The sequence below is a fragment of the Malania oleifera genome, chromosome 1 (assembly GCF_029873635.1).
Source record: "Malania oleifera isolate guangnan ecotype guangnan chromosome 1, ASM2987363v1, whole genome shotgun sequence".
Classification (NCBI taxonomy): domain Eukaryota; kingdom Viridiplantae; phylum Streptophyta; class Magnoliopsida; order Santalales; family Ximeniaceae; genus Malania; species Malania oleifera.
The window spans coordinates 101930655-101949026 of record NC_080417.1 but is presented as its reverse complement, the minus strand read 5'-3'; the positions used below and the strand labels follow the sequence as shown (position 1 = coordinate 101949026).

Sequence of the window (18372 nt, the reverse complement as noted above, 5' to 3'; positions counted from 1 at the left end):
CAAGAAATAAACTAAAGTACATAAGACTACAAAAACTTATTTTCGTGCATTACAACATGATGTTAAAGTTAAGACATACAATGAGAAGAAGCCAATAGGAAATCAAAGATAGTTTCAACCCTATCAATTTGGATTATATTTTCAAAGAAGAAGATAGTTTCAACCCTATCAATTTGGATTATATTTTCAAAGAAGAAGATCCTTTGAGTCCATGATTAGAGGAGAGAGAGGCATCATTACTCGATGGTCATGACAACTCAAATTGGTCAGATGAAAAGGTGGTGGTACTATAAAAGGAGACGATCAACCACCAATAAATGTGCATGATTCAAGTTCAAGTCATAAATGTACACAAAGTGATGACAATCTTGGTTTGAACCCACCAAGTGATGATGACGGCGACAGTGGTGCTGGTGTTGGTGCCGGGGTTGGGAGTGATGGTGGTGGTGGCAATGCAAAATATGATTGTGTATGACACAAGGACATCATTTGTAGCAGATACATATACTCCTATAGTCGTTATGGACTACATGATATACCCGAAAATTATGACTTGGGTATTCCTTCAGAGTACCAATCTTCGCAACCCAGGAGGAGAAGAGCTACTAGTGGTGGCCCTAGTGGGAGTCATGGTGCACAAACTAGAGGAAGTCACCGACACCAAGATCGTGATTCTGCTGAAGATTCATATGGCATGGTTCGTAGTTTTGGAGACTTTGGATTAGATTCACAATCATATGGATCTCATGATAGCAAATATCATCCAGCATATCCACCACCTCAACACTATGATCCATATCATGCGAATCATCCTTATCCTACTGGGTGAGGGTCTAGTGAGTCTTCTTCTACACACTACCCAAAGCAAGCCCTAGCCCCAACTTATGGACATTATTCAGGATATGGTCAAGAAGGAAATTATGCACCTCCTATATCAGTTGGATTTTCACCACTAGCAAATTTTCAAGAGTAACAACAAAATAGCATGAACATGGGTAGATTCAGCTAAATAACATGAACATGGCCATAGTCAGCTATCTATTTCCACAAGGGTGGGGAGATAATTCCCAATCCCAACCTTAGAATAGGAATGCAAATTATGAAGACCCACCACGTCATTCCTTTTGGTGGTGACATGTGCTATGTTGTAAATTTGTAATATTGTATTCATGTATTCAACTATTGATACCAATCATTTTTAAAATTCATGTATGTGTATGTTGAGTATAAACTCATTTTTAGTAATTTTATGTCTCTACTTAATTGATTCTTCATTTTAATTACATTTCTACATTTTTTTACCCATTAAAATAATGCAAACTATAAAAAAAATAAAAAAATGACTTTTTCTTTGTAAACAGCTCACTAAAATTAATATAAAAAGCATGCCTATTAAAAAGCATTTGTAGGTTGAATAAAAGTAATCAAAATTCATTAAAAATCATGTATTAATGGATTAGATGCTTATTTTTCAATTTTGGCATGGTTATTCATGCGTGAAAAAAATTCACAACCGTAACGTAGACTTCCTATTATGTAACACCCACGTCTCCCGCATCCCACGACACCCACGATCGTTACACAACATTACCCGCGACTGCTATTTAAAACCATGCCAATGAACAATCTTGATAAAAAGCCAAATTAAAACCATCCGACATGAGCTTTATCCCTCTCCATTTCAAAAGCTGCATATCTAACTTCCTCTTCCTTAAAAGGTTTCTCTAACCAAGCTATCTTGTCAATAGATAAAGGATCCCGCTCCAACCCTTCCACCATCGATCTACTCTCATCCTCCTTGAAAAACATTTTGTGCTAGGAACAGTGATCTCAGAGGCAACCCTAGTAGTATTTGAGATAATCACCCCGCCTATCCACCTACAACTCCCTAATTAAATTCATTCTCATTTTTTCACTGGCTATCCTATAAAAAAAATCTAGAATTACAAATGATCACTTTTACCCATTTAAACTTCATCTTCTGCTTCCAACTTCTCAATTCCTTGAAAACAAGATTTTCCAACCCATTCTTCAAAGAAACCCTACTAAACTCCCCCTCCCTTGAAAGAGGTAATGCTTTCTTCCTTTCTATCTATCCCATCCTATTCACCTAAAATGCTAGCCTTTTTAATCCTAATATCTCCACACACCTCCTTATTCCATTCTTTCAATTTTTCTTTCAACCTCTTCAACTTCTTTATAAATCAACCTCAAACCAAGAATTCTGTACCGAAGTCTGGAATGAGCCATGATCCAACACATATTTTTGAACCTAAAAGGATTGAGACCCCAAGGCACCTTCCTAGATTCCAATAAGATGGGAAAATGATTGAAGGCGGGTAACACCTCCTCCGATACGTTTGTACACAAGAACATGTCATTTCAACTAGCCACCTCCCTAGCTCCCCCCACTAACCAAGTAAAATTAACATTGCCCAATGGAAGGTCCCTCAAACCACATTTTCTAATAACCAAATCAAACATCTAAATAGTATCAATAACCCTTCCACCCCCTTTCTTCTCTCTCAGGAACCACACTGCACTAAAATCACCACCTATAATATACCTAAGCGAACAAAAGCCAAAGACAAAATAAAGTTCATCCCAAAAAAAGCCCTAAGAGCAAGTCTAGAAGGGCCATATTCAAAGGAAACCCATCATTAACCCTTGTCTCTAACTTCTAACAGGATAGAGCAAGAAACAAAATCCCAGTAGACTATCCACTGATTCGATTCTAGTATAGAACGAGTATCCCATAACACAAGTAGGCTTCCCACAGACTCCCGAGACTGTACATAAACCCAATCCTTACTACGTCCTTCCCAGATCCCTCTAACAACCTTCCCATCGACTAAGCCAAGCTTAGTCTCCTAGATTAACAGCAAGGTCTTAAATTTCGATTTCGACTCAAATTTCAAAACTCCAAAAGTACAGAAATTTATATCAATTTCGATTTGAAAAAATAACAAAAATTAGTAGTAAAGCAAGGAATTCTTTGTGAAACTTTAGAAATGGTTCATAGACATAATAATGTAAGTTTTAGGACTAATATATTACAAGTTAAATTCATCTATGTTGTGTATGAGGTGGAAAAGTTGTAATATTGTATGTGTATCAAAAGTATTTGTAAGATAATGTGCATTAAACATATTTAGTTAATACAAATGAAATTCATAAATCATTTAAATATTATTTATTATACAAATAATAATAATTTAGACATGAATGGTTAAATAAAATATTGTTGTAAGTTTATCTTTTCATATAATTCCAAAAGCACTTGTAATAATCTTTTGATTCAATAAAAATAAATAAAAAAATGTAAGACATAATTTCACTTCACTCCTAAATTTTTCATTTGAATTTCGAGGAAATTTCATTGTATAGTTAATATTTCAACAGGTTTCGCTAAAATTTCGAGATTTCGATAAATTTCGGATGATTCGTTGAGATTTCAATGGAAAATATGCAAGATGGAAATCGACTACCATTTCAATTTCGAGGGTGACGGAAATCGAAAATTTCGACAAAAATTTCGACAATTTCATGGAAATTTAAGACCATGATTAACACAATATCTTGAGAATTCCTAAGCAAAACCTCCCTAACCAAACTTCTGCTCCTAATCCTAACATCCCCTAGGCCCCTAGCATTTCAACTTATAATTTTCATAACCTGACACATTTGCCCCCTTTCTCGGTACCCTAACCGCCCCCATAATTGATGGAAGGAACCAAATTCTTTTTGCTTCTTTTTTTTTCCACTCATACATGTTAAGACTCATTCCCAACTTAACCTCAACTCTAGTGGGACTCACTAATTTCAAACCTGTGTCGTCCAAATGTTTGTTTGGATCTTTATAGACCCTCTCACTATTCCCTAGACCAAAATTAGAGGCACTGCCCCCAATAGAAAGAGGAAGAATATTTTTTTTCAGCTTCCGAATTTAGATCATCCGAAGGAATAGTTGTCTCTTCATCCTTTACCCTTCCCAATATCTAGAGTAGCAATAATGTCCACCTTATTAGTAATAGGCTCAAGAATGAGGGACAAAGATCCCCCTTTAAACAAAGCTGTGTTCTAATCTAAGTTGTGCTTAGCATAATCTTCTAACCCTTGCCCAGTCTCAAAGGACATTAGCGAATTCTCTTCTCCCATATGCTAACTTCCATGTAAGGGTATCTCACTCCATAGTGTTTCTCCCTCTCTTTCATATGAACAAAAGATCTCTTGAAGTTTCTACCCATATGTCTTCTTCTTCCATATCTAACTCACTTCTCAGGTAGTCAACTAGAAAATTGTCGTCAAAATCGCAAAGCTACTTAGGTCATTTTCTAAATTTGAGTTCGCCTCATCTTCACTAATCTCTTCCCCTTAAGTCTTTTCAATTTCTATTGAATACTGGGAACCAATTTTCAAATGGGAACAATCGTCTTTCTATTGTGTCTATTTTTCATTCCTTCCTTCCAACGTTGTCTGTGGCTCTCCCAAACTGGTTAAAGGATCGCACCTTTCCATCTTCAAAGGATCTTCCTCCCCCTTAGAGAACATTAGCAGATCCACTTCTATATCCTCCTTAACTAGTACATCTGTCGAGTTAGATCCCCCATTCATTTCTAAAGGTATGTTTGAAATGGAATTTTCCTTTTCCACCCAAGCTAGACTCATTGATCCAACTCAATTAAAATTTCTTGGGTCTACCAAAAAAGTAGGCTTCAAAACAATGTCCCCAAGCCCAAATCAAGCAACATTCAGTTTCTTGACCACTTCCACTATCTTCAGCCCAGGCTTCATTCCAATAATAGTAGTAGGAAAGACTTCTTTAGAGTATGAATGAGTAATTCTATTTAATGCCTGAGGGTCTCTCTCCCACAACTCTATTCTTTCCATTTTCATGGGTTTGCCCTTCTGAAAATTCTGACTAGACCCATCGGAGTTTCCCATATCCGATCTAGTGCAGCTCCTTTCTTCACCATCTCTGTATAACTAGGCTCATTAGGCGGCCCATTATACATAAAACTATTTACTTCTCGCTGCTCTATGCCTACGAAACCACATTTTTTTGCACAATCAACCCAAAGATTTTTCATTTCTCAGCTGACTTTTACCTTCATCCCCTTTCAATGAATTACAAAAGATCCACTAGCCTAATGCTTGCTTACCCTCCGGAATTCTCAAAGAAAATTTACCCCCAGAATATAACAATTTCTCGACAACAATCATCCGGCCAAAATAACTTGACACAAATCTAATAATCAACGATCCTCCTGTAAAATTATTTTTCTACATCCAAGAAAATTCAGTATTTTGTGTCCAAGATTCCGATAATTGTTCTTGGGTCCACTGACTCTCATTATCTAGCAGAACACAGCCAGAAAACTTATTCCCAACCTGCTCCATAATTCTAAGAGCTCACATCAAAGGGATCCATTCAAATGAGAGCACTTATCTGTCTATCTTGACTGAAGACTACATGGTGATACCTATTGAAAAGTAGAAGAATGACAAGAAAAGGATTTCAACAAATAGGATGATGGTTTTCTAGGTGTAGAGAAAGATATTGATGGTGTTCGAAGGTTGCCAGAGTGAAATGGGTTAAAAGGAAAGGTTCTGAAGATGACAGACAATGGAAACAATTAGGTTGTTGTTTAGGGTTTGCAAATCTGTTTTTTTAATTAGGTTCTGCTAGTTGAGACAGATTCTGAATGGTACGGCTGATTTCAGCTGGTGGGAAAAGGTAATAAGATGAAAAGCAACTCCTTTTGTTTATTGAAAGCCCGCTTCTGGTGTTGGCACTGATATTCTGCTAGTCAGAGAATGATTATGAAGGAAAATGTGATTATGATGAAAAGGTGTCTTTGATTCAGTTATTCTCTGCCTTACAAGTTTGTTTGCCTCACTCTCTCCAAGATTAGCCTCATCCCATCTTACTCACCCCTTCATTTCTTTAAGCTAACAATCTCTTTAAGAGCCCAAAGCACGCCAAGTTCAACAGCTGATTAGAATCCTGTTTGAGGGAATCAAAAGAAGGGTGGAATCTGTAAACTTCCCCTCCTTTTTAATTATTATTATTATTATTATTATTATCTTTCCAGCCAATTTTGTGCATGCATGCATAGCCATGTGAGCTTGTGTATGGGAAAATGTGTGCTTGCATGCATGAGTGCATGATGAGTGGGAAAGTACACACGTGTGTGTGCATGCATGCATGGGTGCATGAAGTTTGTGCGAGTATGCTTGTGCATGTGCATGCATGGACTCACAATGAGTAAGAAATTTTGAATGCTTACATGAGCACATTAAGTGTTCTCTATGGATGCATTAGATGCACGCATGTGTGTGTCTAAGGTGTGCGTGGAATGTGTGTGGCCCATTTCATTTGTTTTGTTATTGTTGTTGATGCTACTATACAAATGCCAATAAATGTTTCTTTATTGTTATCATGTTGATAATTGTGTTTGTTATCCTTTCATGTTAGTATGCCTAGGTCAATGTTAAGCTGAAATCCAAAAATGCTGAAGTCTGGATGAAACATTGTTTTGCTTATTAATATGCCAAGAAACCAAAAGGCTTATTGTGCTAACTCGTTCCTATTATCATGTCATGCTAGAGTTTTGTACTGTCACTGTGCTCATGCTTAAGATCATTTTTTTGGTGACTTGCCACCATTATATTAAAATTTGCTCAAAAGTTTTAGTAAAAGAAAAATTAAATAGGATTAAGCCTCTAGACTTGTTTGAGTATTATGCGGATTACATGTCATTTCATATCTTCTATCTTTTTTTTTTATCATCTTCTGCAAGCAAGTGTGTTTCCCTTGTGATGGAGAACCAAGGACAAGGTATTTAGGCCTCACCTACATTGCTCTGAGCAGTTTGTCTAGATCAATGACGTTTGAGTTATTTCAATGATTATATTATATAATCTATAGTGTTGTTTGCATGATTTCTACATTATCTCTTTTGAATTTGTAAAATGTTGAATCAATCCAATGATGGGACTCAAATGTGAGGCAATGGCATCCTTTCAAGTCTCTCAAGGTGATAATGGCCTCCATAATGGTTGGATTTTTCAATATTTTAAGATCTGGCAAATTAAATAAAAATGGAAGCGTCAAGAGTCTGGAATGATCATATCTAGAAGTGATTAATTGCTAATCAAGTACTGTTTATTGGATGGGCGTGTAGGGGGTGTACAAGTTAGTGGTGTGATGCATAACAATATCCTGGAATTACAACCAACACATAATTTGGGAAAGATAAAAGGAGAGGAAAGGGGAAGAAGAAGAAGAAGAAGAAGAAGAAAGAATGAAGAGAAGGAAGGAGATTTTTTTTTTTTTTGGGGGGGGGGGGGGGGTGTCATACGTTCGCTTTGATTCAAATTCCATGGCTTTCACACACTATTTATAAGAAATCCTATTACAAGATTAAGATATCACCACATACCCCTAAAGATATATGAAATTACAAAAGAAACCCTAATTACACAAATATTACAAACCAACCCCCAAATACAAATAATCCTACTACTAATAAACTAATTAATTAGACACAACAACCCTTGCCCAATTCTTCTCCTTTAATCCCCAACAAGAGTCTATCCAAGGTCCGTCTTCTTGTCCTACATCAAATCCTCCAAATTGGAAAATATTTGGCCTTGATCACAAATAAAAAACAACGAACTTGAACTCTTCCAAAACCAATGCTTGATGATGCAATAAGTATTGTACAAATGGCATCAATTTGGTCTGGATTTGAGGCTGACAGCACTGGTGGATTCCTCAGAATGTATACCAAACTTAAATAACCAACTTCCTCTTGAAGTTGGTTATGAAGGAAGCAGATATTTTCATTTTTTTTTTAAATATCAAAATAAAGTGGCTGGAAGCAGATATTTAAGGTTTGGGAAGTTGCACAATAGGAGAAAAGTTTCCCACATGCGCATCACCAGCGCATGAGGTGTGAGGCGCCAGCAGCAACTTCCCAGCGATGACATTTTGCATGAAGATAGATCAGAGGGTGCCAAGTCCAATGTAGTGACGGTGTAATAAAAAAAAACACAGGAAGTCAGAGATTTTGGAAGACCCACGGCTGGGAAGTCTTCGTCCAGCGCATGGGACCAAACGCATGGTTGGGCAGTGATGAACTTTTGCTAGTAGGCCCTTTGGTGGTTTCTGTTTTTTCTGGTGTGGGCAGTGTGGTGGAATTCTTCCGGAAAAGTGGTGTTCGAAATATAAGTAGCACAACTGTAATTTTGGCTGGAAGTCAACAGTTTTTTTTTCCCCCCAAAAATCTGGAACATGGAAATTGTTGTATTACAGGGATAGAAAGCCAGAACTAGAGAGAGAGAGAGAGAGAGAGAGAATTAAGAAAAAGATAAGAGTGAAGAAAATATGAAGAGGGGAAAAGAAAGATGATGCAGGATAATGACACAAAAGAAGGTTCATAACTGAGAAACAGAAAGAAATAGAAGTTGGGAGAAGCATAGAAAGAAGAGTTAAGGACAGACTGACAGAGAAGAAGAGATAGAATTGAGGAAGAAGCATAGAATGAAGAAGAAAAAAAGAAGAAGACAGAAGATGGGAGAAGACTAAAAGAGAAGAAATTAAGAGAAGTAGAGATTCAGAAGAGAAGAAGAAGAAACATCAAGGGAGAAGAGAAGAGGCTGCAGCAATGTATAGCAGGAGCTAGAGAACGGAACAGAGAGGTCAGAAATAGAGAAAGATTAGATTATTAGAAGGAGAAGGGAAGAAGGAAAGAGGGAGGAGGAAGAACAGAGAAACAGAAAAAGTGCAGGGAGAGAGATCAGAAGATCAGGAGAGAGAGAGAGAGAGAAGAAAAGAAGAGGAGAAGAAGAGTGAAGAGAAGAAGATGGGGGGGGGGGGGGAGAGACTGAAAATGGAAGAATGGTGTGACCATGGCTGGACTTCGATACTAAATGATGCAGAACAACATCCTGGAATCACAACCAACACATAATTTGGGAGAGATAAGAGGAGAGGAGAGGGGAAGAAGAATACAGAAGAAAGAAGAAAGGAAGGAGATACAACGGGATAAATCACACATTCACTTCAATTCAAATTCATCAAAAACCATCTTTTACATGGCTTTCACACACTGTTTATAAGAATCCTATTACAAGGCGTTACACATATATCCCTAAAGATATATGAAATTACAAAAGAATCCCTAAATATACAAACATTACAAATTAACCTCCAAAACACATATTCCTACTACTAAAAACTAAAAATGTAATAAACTAATTAATTAAGCACAACAACGCTTGTCCAATTCTTCTCCATTAATCCCCAACAAGGGTCTATCCATGGTCCAGCTTTTTGTCCGCATTTATTGTGTGGTGTTTAAAAAATTATTACATTCCCTATAATGGGTGTTATTTATTGTGTGTTTATCTCCACACATGTTGTCGTATTGCACGTGTGGGGGAATGCTAAAGCTTGATATACATTGTTGGCCCACAACCTAATAGCTTAAGCTTTTACGTAAAGTGGTATTCTAACTTAGATCATGAGAATTGATAGCAATCATGCATGAAAGTCACATTTCCACTTCTGTACTATCATCTACCTTTAGACCTCATCCTCACCCATCAAATGTCCACATTCCAATGCCACTTTTGAGACAAATGAGATAAGTATTTTTCAAAATGTGCAGTCAACCTTTGGGATGATGAACAACATTCATTCTGCTATCCACAAGATTTATAATTTTCCCTCAGTGTCCCAATTTGAGCTTGAATATATATTTCTTTTCAAAACTTTGACAAGAACCGCCCCACATTAAGGTAAGCATGTTGATGTGAAGAGTGAGACCCTCACTAAAAAAAAAGCAAATTCTAAACTTAAAGCTACAACGGAGAACAAGCTTTGATTGTGCCATGTCTCTGGGTTGTGATCAATGGTAGGTGGCATCAATTGGTTGACCAATTTTTCGTAGAATATATCCAATTCATTGAGGTATCACTTGTTAACCATATGAACCTCCCCTAAAATCTATTTCTTTCCAGCAATCTTGAATCTCCATATTACTTGAGTATGGGCCCCCTAGTCGTGTTATATAGGAAAGAAAGTAAAAAATGAGAGAGAGAGAGAGAGAGAGAGACGAAAAGGTGAAAAAAAAACATGTATGGGCAAGACAAGAGCAAAATTTGCCCATGACAAAAGAAAATGAATGGAAAAATTATGAAATTATTATCCAATTACAGAAAGGCAATTCAAAATACATTGTTTCAATAAGATGTCAGCCCTTAACCATGGAAGGACATGATCCTATGCAGGTTGCACAGGTAGCTTTTTTCAAAACAAGTTTGGTCCAAATCTCATCACACTTAATTTGTTCAAAAATTCATAATTATGCTAAAGGAAAAGGGGTATTCATTGGGATTTCTAAGTTTCCCTTATCTTCATTTACCACAACCTAAAGTTATGCTTTTTCCTATGTCTGAAAGTCCATCTTGAGGTCACTATGCTAGCTATGGAACTTGGAAAAGTTCGTTGAAAAAAACATGAAGCTTGAAAAGTTGAAAACAGGTAGCCAGGCAAAAGATAGAGCAAGAAAGGAGCATCATTTGAAGCTTCCATCCACCGGAGCAGTAGGGCAATATTCAGCACTTTCTTTGAATGATCACTTAAGATTCCGGGAGGAGAACCAATGTAGTGATCCTTGATCCTCATTAACCTATATGCATCTTCAATGTTCAGCAGTAGGACTAACTGCCATGGTTGGAATGGTGGTGGATGAAGGTGGCTGAAGATAAGACATGGAGAGGCTGAGAAAAGGAGGGGTGAGAGAGAAAGTGGGTGATCCAAATGGGGTATCTTGGGTTCCCTCACGGTCTTCTCTTTTTCTTCAAGGTCTCCCCAACTTCGTTCAATGGGCTAAGAAGCTTTAGATGGGGGCTAAGGAGGCAACAGGCAAGGGGGGCAGCCATGGCCAGCAGGAAGCCAGCCTCAGGCAGTCCCATCTTTGCCAAAATGGTGATCTTCAGAAGTAGGAGATAAGGGAGGAGGAAGCACAAAATGGGGTCTAGATGATGGGAGAAGGGGGGGCAGGTGAATGACATTATTCTGGGAGCTGCCAGGCGCATGCACTTGCCAATGCATGAATGCGTGCATCCATTTGCCAGACCATTTTTTAATTAAAAACTTGCGCGCCAAAATGATGCTGTTTCGGGCTATCAAGGGCATGTAAGCACACAAATGCATATGGATGACCATAGATAGGCACATGCGCACTCGTGCCAAATTATTATTATTATTATTACCATTTAAAAAAAAAATTAATCAAAGAAAATCACAAATTGGGCCTAAGAAAAATATCCAAAATTTTCAAAAATATCCCAGAGAAGCTAAAAAAATCAAGAAGAGAATACTAAATGAATAGGGATTTCTTGATTTCATGCAAAGAGCCTTGGGACGACTCAAACCATTTAAAATTACCTTGAACGGCCATAAATGGGTAAAAATGGTGAAAATGCCACAAGATGGAAGAAAATAGATAAGGGGAGGGAGTAAATAGGGTTTCAAACTATCCCAACTATTAGCGAGAGTGTCCAAGGTTAAGCCTAGGCAAAATGCAATGCTAACAACATGTCTTAGGTTAAGCATTAGTATAATCCAACTTAAACATGAGATTATGAAATTTGAGTAACTAAAATATCATGAAGAAAATTATCTTAAACTTGCTGTAATTGACATTAAAGTTTAATAATAATTAATATTACTCAGTAACGTGTCTTAAACTAGTTAAGATAAGCTTATAATTACAAATAATAATAATAATAATAATAAATTTTAAATTATATTGTGATAATAAATGAAGAATTCATTAATAGAACAAGAAAATACAGCTAGGAGAATAAGACATCTTCTTAACAAAGGAACAACCTAAGGACTGAAAAACAAAAGGAGAAAAAAAAACCATCACAAACTAACACTCCAACACATAACACAAATCGCACTGAATATTAAAAAAGCTTACCCCCTTAAAATTCCCTTGTCCTAGAGACCAAAGAGAAGCCAAATAATGTATCTTTTCCCAAACCAGAAACTGAGCTGACTTCTTCACTAGAAAAATGCGCACATTACGCTCCATTCACAACCCCCAAAAAACTGCAAACAAAGCACTTTGCCAAAGCGCTGCCCTATCCTTTCTCCTGCCAAATCCAGCAAAAGTCACTGCCAAAAAATCCTCCATTGTCTTAGAACTCACCCAACATTCGCCTAAAATACCAAATAACTTATTCCAAACACTCCAAGAATAGTCACAATGAATGAACAAATGCGATGATGATTCTGAACAATTAAAGCAAAGAACACAAATGTCTAGAGATATAGCCGTCAAAGGTCTCCTAACCCGCAGCAAGTTATTGGTACTAATTCTATCAAGTGCAACCAACCAGATAAAAGCCTCAATTTAAAAGGGAACTTTGGCCTTCCAAATGGAACTATAGAAAGGAAAAGAAAATTTTGACCTAATAAAAAAAAATCACAAAAACAGTTGCATGCATAAACCCCTAAAGGATTCAGAGACCAAGACTGTCTATCCTCTAAAGAAAAACGAAAATTATTCAATAGGACTATCAAAGAGGATAGCTCCCATCTCCCTATCATTTAACCATCTACAAAAGTGGAAATTCCAAGAAGGTAAAGGGCCACCTAGATCAACAACAAAAAGAAGAAAAATGACTCATCTTTCCCTGAGCTTGGGCAAAAAGGTGTGGAAAAGAGGTGGACAAACTACATTCCCCAACCATGGATCTTTCCAAAACTGGATTTTACTACCTCTACCCACCAAGAATTTAATATGGCGAATGAAGAGGGGATAACTCCAAGATATGGCTTTCCACAGACTCTCCCAAGAACATCTAAATCTCAAATTAGTATCCCACCTATTCTCATCTAATCCATACTTTTAACAACCAAATGCCACAAAGAGGAATTCTTTAGAGGAAACCGCCAAAGCCATTTAGCCAAAATGGCTGTGTTTTTAGACACCAGATTTCCAATATCTTAACCACCCTCCTATTTAGACCTACCCACCACTCCCAAACAAACTTGGTGATCCCTACTAGCCCCTACCCCTGGCAACAAAAATCCCTCATAATCTTCTCAATCTTATTAGCAACCCCCACCAGAATCTTAGAAAATGAAATAAAATATAAAATGATACTAGAAAGAAGGTTTGGACAATAGTAATTCTACCACCAAGAGAAAAAAGAGTACCTTCCCACCCATCCAGTCTCTTAGAAACCCATTCCACAACAGAATCCCAAAAGCTAGAAGATTTAGGATTACACCCCAAATGAACCCCAAGATAGGACAGCAGCCAATCCAAAACACTACATCCCATCTCCACAAATAGCTCCCTAACATTCAAAACAACCATATTGATAGCTGCGATACCTCTCTTACCCATATTAACCTTATGCCCAAAAACCTTCTCGAAAACATGAAGGATACCCAAACAATTCTTAAAGGATAGTTTATTATCCTCTAAAAAAAGATAGCATCATCAGCAAACTGAAGGAGCGAAACTTTGACCCCCTCTCTCCCCACTTCCAAGTATTTCAGTAAACCTCTATCCACTGCCCTATCGACCATCCTACTCAAAGAATCAGCCACTAAAACAAACAAAAACGGAGAAAGAGAGTCACCTTGCTCAATCCCTCTTGCAGCCTTAAACCAAGACTTAGACTCACCATTTACTAAAACCGAGAACAAATTAACATCAAATTAATTTAGACTTCACAAAAAGAGGAGTTTTATAGTGATTTTTTATGTATATAATATCAAATTAATAAAGAAACATAACATTAATTAAAATAATCTATAAAACTATTTGATAGTACCATAATTTGTGTAATAAAACTCAAGAGAATAAATTTGGGAATTGTTCCTCCACAAGAGAATTCGATAGTATTTTTTAAAAAGCCAAAATAGACATCAAAACAATGAATCATCTCAACTCCGATAAACGAATAAGGAAAATCAATTTACAATCACTTCAAATTATGTGTGGATTAGGGAATGCTATCCGCACCTAAAGAACTGGAAGGGAATTACAAAATGATCCCCTCAAAGAGGGGCTTATTTTAGAAATGCAATGAACTGCCAAGCTAAAAGGCAGCTCGGAACACAAAGCTCCAACATATGTGGGGTCCGGCGAAGGGTCAAACCATAATGGGTCTATAGTACGCAACCTTACCTTGCATTTTTGCCAAAGGTTGTTTCCACACCTTGAACCCATGACATGCAAGTCACACGATAGGAACTCTACTGTTGTCGGCGTTATGCCAAGTCTCCCCTTCTAACGAATTGCGAGGCTCATCTTACAAGAGAACCCCTTTCTCTTGTTGCTCTGACTTCAACCAACAATCTCATCACACTTAGAGGGAGGCAGAAATGTTTCAATAAAATCTCGAAGAAATGGCAAGCCTCATCTTATGGCTTGTTTGATTGGATTTTCAATAGACATTGAGTACAGAAGCTCAATTTTGTACCCTTCTCATCTCTGAAAACATCAAGCTTCCCTCCCTCCCCCCCCCCCCCAATCTCTCTCTCTCTCTCTCTCATGCTTCCAATCTCATTTCGGGATTGCCAAAGGTACGTCTAGTTGTTTCCACTACAATTTATTGCTTCATGCTCCGTGAATTGAAGCAGATTTTGATGTACTTATTGTGATCACATGTTCATGGGCTTGCTTGGTCTGAAATTGTATTACATTTAGTTTGAATTTCTTGTCTTAGATCTTAGATTGAGATGAAAGAGAGATAGATCTCATATCTAGGGTTTATAGTTTTCAAATTTTTTCTCTTTTAAAGTTATATAATGTTTTTCCCATATAAATGCCTAAAATTATCTGAGTTGTTAGAACTAGATTTGTATCATTCCTGTAAACAAAAGGGTACCAAATTTCCATCATTCTTGTAAACGAAAAGGTAAGAAAAGTTTGAATCTTTTGTTTAATTATTATTCTTATTATTATTATTATTGTTGGTTTTTATAAAAAAATTAAAAATAACCTAGACTAAGCTGAATAGTTGTATTAACTATTAAGCTCAAAATTGAGAAGGTTTTGTTGAACACACCATTTCATTATTTTTTATTTTCATTTCCTGCTACTAGAAAATAACCAAATGGAGCAGTTTTTCATACATTATTATGAATTTAGTGTGACAGTGACTCTGTATATTTCCTCATTCATGCCATATTCATATCTTTCTTTTTGTGAGTACAAGGATCACAAAGGGTGAGGGCAGTGGAATCCCAAGGCTTAAAGAATCACCTTGCCTTATCTACCCAACATGCAATAGAGTCGAGGAGATTACATTAAGTCCTGCTCTTCCCAATACATGGAAACATTCATGGATCCAATTTAGTGGACAAGTCTCATGGCACAACAGCTCTTGCCCAAATTGAGACAATCACCAAATAATCATGACTCGAACAGTAACCATGTTGAACTCAGATTCCACAGAGTCAGGCTAGCTCTCATCCCCACAATCCTCATATGAGTGTACCTCCCTACTAACCATCTGCATCTCTTAATAGTCCAAGGTAATAGATGGCACCACCTGAGAGTAAACGAAGGGCCAACATGGATGCTTATCCAGGGAGTGATGCACAAATCCAACCAAACCCTAAATCCCAAGCTAGAACCCCATCTAAACCCTAAGAATTAAAAACCCTAGGAAACCCCTAATTTCAAATCTTCAACCTAATTCCCCTTTTCAAAACCTAAGACCCCTAGAATCCCTAAGAAGCACAACCAGAGCGTGTAATCATATTGGAATTCCCAAGAATCATATAATCTAAGCAACATCCTAAACTTATTTACAACTATAGTGAGAGCAACACCACCGTGGGCGGGAGGGGAGGTGGAGCCATCGAGTACCTAGTGGTGTAGGTGAACCAAGGTGGTCCATGGTTGAGGAACTCACAACTTGGGTAGCAGCCACCAGTTGCGGAGGGTTAGATTTAAGATAAATAGGATAGTCGTGAGTTACAACGGCAACTCGTTGCATTGCCAAAGCACTAAAGTCAATGGTAGTTCGTGATGGATGGTGGTGGTGGAGTCCGGATTGGAGCAACTATGGCTATAAGCTTAGATCTAGTATTTTTGTTGAGTCGAGGTTAAAGAGAGAAGACAGAGAAGATATAGAAACTAGAATCAATGTTTTTAAAAGCGGACTAGACTACGAGGCAAAGGCCCAGAAGGCTATCCAGTTTTCGATTTTTCTGGTTGGACCGGTTGAATTGTCAGTCAAACCAATTTACTTCTAAAAAAAAAATTAACATAAAAAATAAGTTTGAAGCATAACTTTTGTTAACAGTTGTGCAGTAAAATTAAGGGGGCGTTTGAAAAAATTAAGCATCAAGTGCTAAACACTAAATTAGTCTTTGAATTTTGTGAACTAATTTAGAGTTGAATACAATAACAAGAACCCTTAAGTCCCACTAGGTGGAGTCGGCTAAATGAATACTTTTCTGCCAATTCACCGGATTGAGAGCATTTTCCTCTACTAAATTAAGAGCTATTAAATCCTTACTACCTATCTCTATTCCTTTTCATGCCGGAAACAATAATTAGTTAACTCACTCCTCCTCACAGGTACACTACTAGGCCTACATTTCAAATACCCAAACCATCTAAGCCGCCCCTCCCTTATCTTGTCTTCAATTGGTACTATGCCTAGTTTATTATGTATATGTTCGTTCTTTAATTTATCTTTCAATGTTATACCACTCATCCACCTTAACATTTATAGTTTGGCAATACGTAATGTTTCTCAAAATGCTGGAAAACAAAAATTGTTTGGTAAATCCAAAACATCTGAATTTTTATTTTTAAATATATATATAATTTATTATTTTTAAAAAAAAAAAAAAGAAACGGAAATGAAATTACCCAATCGTACTAAAAAATTACTTGCATTCTTCAAGTTGAAGAAAAAGTTCAACAAAAAAACAAATCTGAACACAAACAACAATTAAATTCATCAACTCTTAGGTCATGGATGTGGTAGCGTCATCTTCATTCTCAAGCTGAACACAAATTTCAGCTCAAAATCAAGTAAATTATTCACACAATGAACAGAAAAGCACCAAGTTCTGGACAGGAATAGTCCAACTCCAGATCTACAATAAAACACCTAATTCAACAAAGGGAAATAAAATTCTAAAGAACTTCAATTGTTCAGTTTTGTTCGTCAATGTTCTTTGAAATTGATGACAAATTTGACGAGTTTGAGCAAAATTGAAGCAGGGAAGTGAAATAAAGCTCACCTATTATCGGGTAGTTGACTAACAATGACAAATCAGCGAATCTTCTGTGCAAATCCTTCAATTTCCCTTCAGAAATATCAACTAAAGGTATAATACCTTAAAGAACAGAAGCCGCAGCTTTTCACTGGGATTTCATCGTCTTCATTCCAAATGGTGCCCTAACTTTAAAATCCCAAATTCCATTTGCGATTGCCACGCCAGCAATCCATGCTTGCAATGAATTAGGGACCCAAGCTGGGATGGCGCGCGACAGCAAAAAGAGAACCTCGATTTGGAGCTCGTTCTTGCTAGAGCCGGGAAGAGCGGGAAGGGAGAGGGACGAGCGCAATCTCTCTCTTTAGAAATGCATCCAGCAACAATTTTGTTGCTGACCGAATGAGAGGTGTCGAGATGGAAACAAACGTGGCCTCCTAATTTGGAGTCAACAGTTCCATTCGGAGCCTACTAAATGCAAACAAAAACACCCACCCCAAGAGCTGAACTTCGAATCTAAATTGGGCTTAAACGTGTTTGAATTGAATTTAAACTAATTAGTAAATCAAAATGTTGAATTATGATAGTTAAATTTGAATGTACTGTTTTTCAATTTCAACATTCTCTTACTCTTAAAGAATATAAATATATGATAAAATTAAGAAGTAATTATGCAAATTAAAATTTTTAATTTAATATAATTAATATTTTTTGTCTTATAGTCCTAAATTTGTGAAAAAAAAATTTCTCGTGATTATGTAAATTGACAAGAAAAGATTCATGCAACTTGGCGTGGGTCTTAAAACTTGATTTGTTGTTATTGTTGTTGTTGTTATTGTTGTAACATTTTTTTTATATCATATATTTAGTTAATAATATTAAATAAAAATAATTAATTAATTGTTAAACAAATAAAATTTATGATTTCAATTTTAACTACTTAGATGCTGATTTTTTTGTTATTTCATTTTCCAAAAGGGATAAAATTGAAAGAAATCTTTGAATTTTTCAGTTACTGGATCAAACAAATTTTAAAAAAAGTCATAATAGTCACCAAACGATTTGATGTCTGATTGATTCACTCTTTTGGT

General features: G+C 36.7%; 1 protein-coding gene across 2 annotated transcripts in view; it reads right to left on the bottom strand.

Moving 5' to 3' along the window:
• LOC131155924 (ARF guanine-nucleotide exchange factor GNOM-like) overlaps positions 1–17777 on the bottom strand; it is a 30828-nt gene extending 13051 nt beyond the window's left edge. The window contains exon 1 of one of the 2 annotated variants that reach the window (XM_058109384.1): positions 17309–17777. The gene's annotated coding sequence lies outside the window, so the exon portion shown is untranslated. Of the gene's footprint in view, positions 1–12002; positions 12128–17308 lie in introns of those variants that run through there. The other variant, XM_058109387.1, reaches the window with a different exon arrangement.
• Between the last annotated feature and the right edge of the window lie 595 nt (positions 17778–18372).